This window comes from Gossypium arboreum, chromosome 2 (genome assembly GCF_025698485.1).
Source record: "Gossypium arboreum isolate Shixiya-1 chromosome 2, ASM2569848v2, whole genome shotgun sequence".
Classification (NCBI taxonomy): Eukaryota; Viridiplantae; Streptophyta; class Magnoliopsida; order Malvales; family Malvaceae; genus Gossypium; species Gossypium arboreum.
In genome coordinates, this window is record NC_069071.1 from 27,354,142 (window position 1) to 27,361,040 (window position 6,899).

The following is a 6,899-nucleotide window of genomic DNA, read 5'->3' on the forward strand; positions in this document are numbered from 1 at the left end:
TATTTACCTGCTAGTTGATCTAACATTTAATTCATAAAAGGCAACGAGAAATGGGCCTTCTAAGTGACTTTGTTCAATTTTCTATAATCAATACAGGTTCTACAACCCGTGATAGTTCTCGTCGAGATTAACTCGTTACGTTCATTCTCAACAATCATGATTTCGCCTTTTTTGATACACATTGTACTGGACATACCCATGAACTATCTGAGATAGGGTAGATAACTCCCACATCTAACCATTTGATCACTTCCTTTCAAACTACATATTTCATGATTAAGTTGAGTCTCATTTTCCCATCAATCCTAACTCTTTCACCCTCCTCTAAAATAAATTTATGCATACAAAAAGAAGGGCTTATACCTCGAATATCAGCTATGGTCCAACCGGTCATTTTTTAAATTTCTTTAAAACAATAATTAGTTGTTCCTCTTGGTGTTCTGTTAATTTTGCTAAAAAATCATAAGCATAGTAGAACTGTTACCTAAATAAACGTATTTTAAATGGGAAGGAAGTACCTTAAGTTTGAGTTTTGGTGGTTCCTCGATTGAAAGCTTTAGTTTTGTAAATTCCCGAACTTCTAATTCTAGTAGTTCAAACCGTGCTGGTTAAACATAGTCCCTCAGATTGGCTTCCATCAAAGTCATATTTTCATTATCTTTTTCATCTTCTAATGGCTTAGACCCTAAAGTGTTCTCCAATGGTTTTTCAAAATTGTTTTCTCATTCTATAAAAACTAAGGTTTATAGCTTTTCTATCACTGAACATTCCTCCGTCGGATTGGGAAATTTCGTTGCTTTAAGAACATTAAATGTTACTTGATAGTCTTTAACTCTCATGGTGAGTTTGCCTTTTTGCACATCTATTAACGTTCTCCCTGTAGCTAGGAAAAGCATCCCCAGGATGATCGACACTTTGTCTGTTTCAAAATCTAAGACAATGAAATCAGCAGGAAAAATGAATTTATCAGCTCTTACCAAAACATTCTCAATCTTTCCTTCTGGGTATGCTAAAGATCGATTCGCCTACTGGAGTGTCACGGTAGTGGGTCTTACTTCACCTATTCCCAACAGCTTGAAAATAGATTTGGGCATCAAGTTGATGCTTGCTCCTAAGTCGCACAAAGCTTTACCACAATAAGATTCTTTGATATTACAGGGTATAGTAAAGCTTCCAAGGTCCTTCAATTTCGAAAGTAGCTTGTTTTGTAAGAACGCATTGCACTCCTTCGTTAAAACGATAGTCTCATACTCACTAAGTCTTTTCTTCTTGGATAGGATGTCCTTCATGAACTTCATATAATCAGGCATTTACTTTAAAGCTTCTACCAACGAGATATTGATGTGAAGTTGCTTTAGAATATCCAAAAACTTCTTGAATTGCACCTCATGTTTTTACTTATTTAGTTGGAACTTTTGAGGATATGGAGGTGATGGAACTTTGGGTTGAATCTGACAAATTTTCTGAAGAGGTAAATTTGTATCTAGAAAAGATGCTAGCTTATCAGAATTCATTGGGTTAGATCTTACCTCATCAAATTGTGTAGATTCTGGCTTTACTGGTGTAGGAATTTCAACTGTTCTCCTTCTTAGTAGGTTTAACTTCAATCACAACCGTCTTAGGCTCCAAAGTCTTACCACTTTTTATAGTCACTACCTTGCAATGTTCCTTACCCGAATTTTTTAGATTTTCTATATTGCTCAACAAGGATCCTTGCTTCAAAGCTTCGTAGCTAACCGATCCATTTATCTCTCCAAAATAGAAAATAAAAAATGTTCTCTATAAATGATAATATAAAATGAAAGTAAAAAATGTAATAGCCTAATTTTGGGGCCAGTCGAAACAGTGGTTTCGGGACCACAAATCCAACTTAGGAAAATTTAATTTTATTATATTTTTATAGTCTATAGTTTCACAGAGTGATTTCATGAAAATTTCATTAAAAAATTTTGACGTTTGGGCATTCAATTTAGTAAAAAGGACTAAATTATAAAATTTACAAAAGTTGAGTTCCACATGCTAGAGGTATCCAATTGCTATGAGATTTTAAATTAGAGGTCCTTATATGATAATTAGACCATTTTTTAATTTAGTGGAAAAAATAGACATGGTGAGATAAAATTTTAAAGTTTGGCAAAAAGGGCATTTTGGTCATTTGGTAAATAAAAGAATAAAAAGGGAAAATCAAGTCAAAATTTTGTCCATCATCTTCTACCTTGGCTAAATCTCATAAGAACACCATAGCTAGGGTTTCTTCAACTTTCAAGCTTGATAGTAAGTGCATTCTACCCCGTTTTTAATGTTCTTTACATTTTTGAAGTTCTCATAACTTGATTTACTTATTTCTACCATTATTTTGAAGTAAGGTTCATGTTTAAAAATTTACCCATGTGTAACATGTATGTATTTTGATTTTTGATGGAAGATATTGCATGTTTAAGGTGTGATAAACAACTTTTACTGAGTGATTTTTCATGAAAATACCTAAAAATGACCTATTTGTAAAAAGTTGTAAAATGGGTAGTAAAAAATTTGATTTGATGAATAATGTGGGCTAATATGAGCATGTTTATGGTTTGGCTAGGCTTGGGCAACCAAGAAATTGAATACATTTCATTTTACGAGCCTAGGGACTAATTTGTAAATATGTCAAAGTTTAGGAGAAAAAGTGTAATTTTTCTATAGTATGATTTTTGGACTGAATTGAATAATTTGAATAATAAATAAGCTAAATTTGTTATTATAGATCAAGAAAAACAAAGTTTGGACCTTGATCGGAGAAAGAATAAGGTGTTGGACAATTAAATCCTTATCTACTATTTTGGGTACCGACGTAAGTTCATATGTAAATAATGCATTATTATTTAAGCCTTAATTTTGTTAATATTGTATGAATTGTGATTTACTCTTTTAATGAATTCAACGAAGTTCGACAAGCGAGAAAATCCAGGTTGAACCTTAGGAATAGTTAGGATACAAATGTCATGACATTAGGGTTAGTTGAGACTACGTGTAAGGCCATATCTGGGATATGGCATCAATATGAGATTTCGTGCAAAACCATAGCTAGGCTATTGGCATCGATATGAGATCCCATGTAAGACCATATCTGAGATATGACATTGGTATGGTACTATGTGTGTGAGATATCCCAAGTATCCTTTAGTATTCCAAGTGGTTGAACGGGAAACCTAACGACAATGTTAAAGTTGGGAAAGACTATGATATGTTGTGAAAGATTATGGTGAGTTGCAAGTTGGTACAGGTATGTACACAAAACTCATGCTTAATGAGTTCGATATGTGATGAAACCTCGGATTGGTTTGATCAAGTAAGTTATGATGTTAAGAGTTTAAATACATCTATGCTAATCTTGATTATAAATTCACAATGACATTTATGTTAATTGACTTTATTTTAAATCTATGTTAAAGTGTGTTTATAATGCCTATTATTTGCATAAGAACTTACTAAGCTTTAAAGCTTACTCATTTTCCTTTCCCTTGTCTTATAGTGTCACCAAGCCAGCTCGAGGATCGAAGACGGTCGGAGATCCATTCACACTATCAAAATTTCATTTTGGGTACTTATGATTTCCTTATTTTGAGTATGCCATGTATAGGGACTTGGTCTTTTTGTTATGTGTCATAGTTGATTTGGCCATAAGTGTTGGCTTATGTTATTTGATAATTCATTTTGTAAATGGCCATTGAAAGTGGCTAATATTGGCTTAAGTATATATATGCATATGATGATGTTTTCATGGATGTGTGAATTTGCATGGATTGAGTTTATAAGTAGGTGATGATTGTATGCGGTAGATGGTTGCATGTAAATGATACATTGATATCTTGGTTGTGGTTAAATTGGTTGTATGAATATACTTGGATTTGTGTTGCTTGTTGTTGTGTAGATTGGTGCAAGCAAGGGTGGCAAAATGGCTTGGTAAATAGCCTTATTTTTGTCCACACGGTAGACACACATGTAACGCCCCAATTTTCGGGAATCGTGAATGTTGGCATAGGTTTAATTATGTTAGTGGGCCTCTAGAAAGCCCAAGCTTAAGATAGAACTCGGCAATTTTAGTTAATTTTGTTCCATAAGAAAAAGGGGGTGAAATTATGAAATAGGACCTATGTGAAAATGTTTGAAAATGCTATAGGCTAAATTGAAGTGGCCAAATAAATAGGAGTGCAAAATAGGAGGATTTGCATGACAAACCTCCCATTTTACATGAAGTGGCCAGCCATCATGTTGTTGTAGACAAAATGTACACTTGATATCCATAATTTATGGTACAAATTGATACAAATTGATAATAGGTTAGGTAAATGTTTCATGATAATATGTTAGGTAAATGTTCCATGATAATAGGTTAGGTAAATGTTCCATGATAATGGGTTAGGTAAATGTTCCATGATAATGGGTTAGGTAAATGTTTCATGATAAGAATTTCATGTCTTTTGTATTAAAGAATTAAATGGATGAAATATGAAGTTTTATTAAAAGAAAAAGGGGTGAAAAGAACAAAGTTTTGTCCATCTTTGTTCATCATAGCTGAAAGTTAGAGAAGAGAAAGGAGAGGAGAAAGCTCTTGAGTATTCGGTCATTAGGAGGAGGAAAATTGAAGGTAAGTTCTTGGTACCTTGCTTCTATTTTGAGGTTCATGAGTTCTTCTTGATTCTACCTTAACTCTTGAAGTATATTTTGATTTTTAGTTGTGTTGTGAGCATTTAGTCATGAATTAAAATGAACGAAATGGTTGTTATTTCATGTTCTTTTGATGAAAAAATGGAAGATAGGTGAAGTTGAGCCAAACAAATAAGCATGCATATGCCTTAGATGTTAAAGGGAAAAATCAGCTAACATGTTGTGCTTTAAAATGATGAAATGGAGATTATACTTAAGTAAAATCATAGATATGTGATGATTGATTGGTGATATACATGTTTAAATAACAAGCATGCAAGTTAGGTGTGAAAGAGTGATTTGGTAATAAATCTGCTTGGGACAGCAGCAGTAACGTGACTTTGGAAAATCACCATAAATTGTGGGAGATGAATTAGAAGCTGAATAAATTATGTAATTAAAGCTTATTGAGTCTAGTTTCTAATGAAATAAACAAGAACATATTTTGAATTCTGTACAATGTGAAATTTGATTCGTAATGAAGTGTGGTTAGATTAGTCAAACAGTGAAACATGGGAAATTTTAAGAAAAATCTGGTATTGATTGGCCATACCAAAAATTCTGAAAATTTTATGGATAAAAGATATATGAGTCTATTTTCAGGGAAAATTAACGGCACTTGATTTGGAGTGTCGTAGCTCCAGTTATAAATAATTTAGTGACTGTTGGTCAGGAAGACAGCTTGCAGTGAAATTATGATTATGTGGTAAACATTGACAAAAATTTGTTAATGAGTTGCTTATTGATTTCTTATAAGCTTACTATGATCTGTAGGTGTGGTTGGCGAATATTGTAAGGGGTTAATCGTAGTTTGTATTTGAATAGTTAGATTAACGTGTTAGTAATCCAATTGTAGGCGGTTCGTGTGTGGATCTCACAAGATATCGTCAAGCATACAGTGTGTAACTGACACCCTCTCATAGACTAGATTGGCAAAAGCGAAAAGCGAAATGCCGAAAAGTCGGTATTTTGGGAATTTATGAAAAGCGAATGCTTGTAAGATAGTTGGGTTTGTATATTTGGTAATCTAAATTAATAAACTGCAGTACGCGCGATTTCGTACATTTTGATAATTTGGGCTTAATGGACCAAAGATTGGATTCATGGGCCAACGGGCCCAATTCAGTAAGTATGTGCGGTAAGTGTTCTGATAGTACGTAAATAGTTAGGATATGCATGAAAACCCTAAAAGTAGCTAAATTACTATAATACCCCTATGTATGGAAAATTTACTGTTATACCCCTAGGTGCAAAATTACCGTTATACCCCTAGGGTTAATTTTGACTGAAAAGCATGACGATCTGATTCTGTATGATGTATGCCATGATTATATATTTGTTGCATGGGGACATGGGTTATATTATGGAGGAAGCGTTCTAGTGGCTATGCCACAAATATCTGATCTGGTGGCTCTGCCACATATATCTGTTCTGGTGGCTCTGCCACGATTATCTTTATCTGGTGACTCTGTCACATTATCTGTTCTGGCAGCCATGCTGCAAATTCTGTAGTGTGTAGCGGTTGGGTGGGTCAAGCTGTCTCCCCACACGGTGTAAGGTTGGTATGGGGGTGTATACGGTTGGATATGGTTGGGTTTCTGCATAAACATGTAATATCTGCTTACGTTACGCTATGGGCCTATGGGCTTTATTCAATTTCTTCTAGGCTAAGGCCAACTTATTCTATTTCGTGGTTTGAGTGATATAGGCTATGGTTGGGTTAATTTACACACTAAGTTTCCCCAAACTCACCCCTTTTATTTTCATCCACGCAGGTAATCCCCAACCATAGTGGGCTTGGAGCTGAGAGGGAATTCGGAGTGACCACCCGTTCTGAAAGTTTGATTTTCTTCTGGTGAACTGGACATCCTTTTATTTACGATTAAAGTTTTGTGTTTTTAAATGTAATAAGGCCGCTTAACTATTTTTGATGGTTTTAATATGTATTACTAAGATAGGTAATATTATTTTAACTGTTGAAATTGGATAGCTTTAGGGCGCGTTTTCAAAAACAACAGTTGATTTCAAAATAACACGACAACAAGCAAAGCTTCCGCAATGAAAGTATTTTCCAAAATTAATCACTTTTCCTAAGAATGACTTAATCGAACCGGTTTCCTAGAAACATCCATGACGTTAAGGTGTGGCAATGGCGGTATGCATGTCTAGGATTGGATCCGAAGGGAGCTTGGTACTTAAGCAGTCCGATG

At 34.3% G+C, this 6,899-nt stretch overlaps 1 long non-coding RNA gene across 1 annotated transcript; it reads left to right on the plus strand.

Moving 5' to 3' along the window:
• The first annotated feature begins 4,440 nt into the window (after positions 1-4,440).
• On the plus strand, positions 4,441-6,662 carry LOC128283468 (uncharacterized). Its single transcript, XR_008273824.1, has 2 exons — positions 4,441-4,630; positions 5,546-6,662. It is a non-coding gene; the product is annotated as an uncharacterized LOC128283468 (long non-coding RNA).
• Positions 6,663-6,899: the final 237 nt, after the last annotated feature.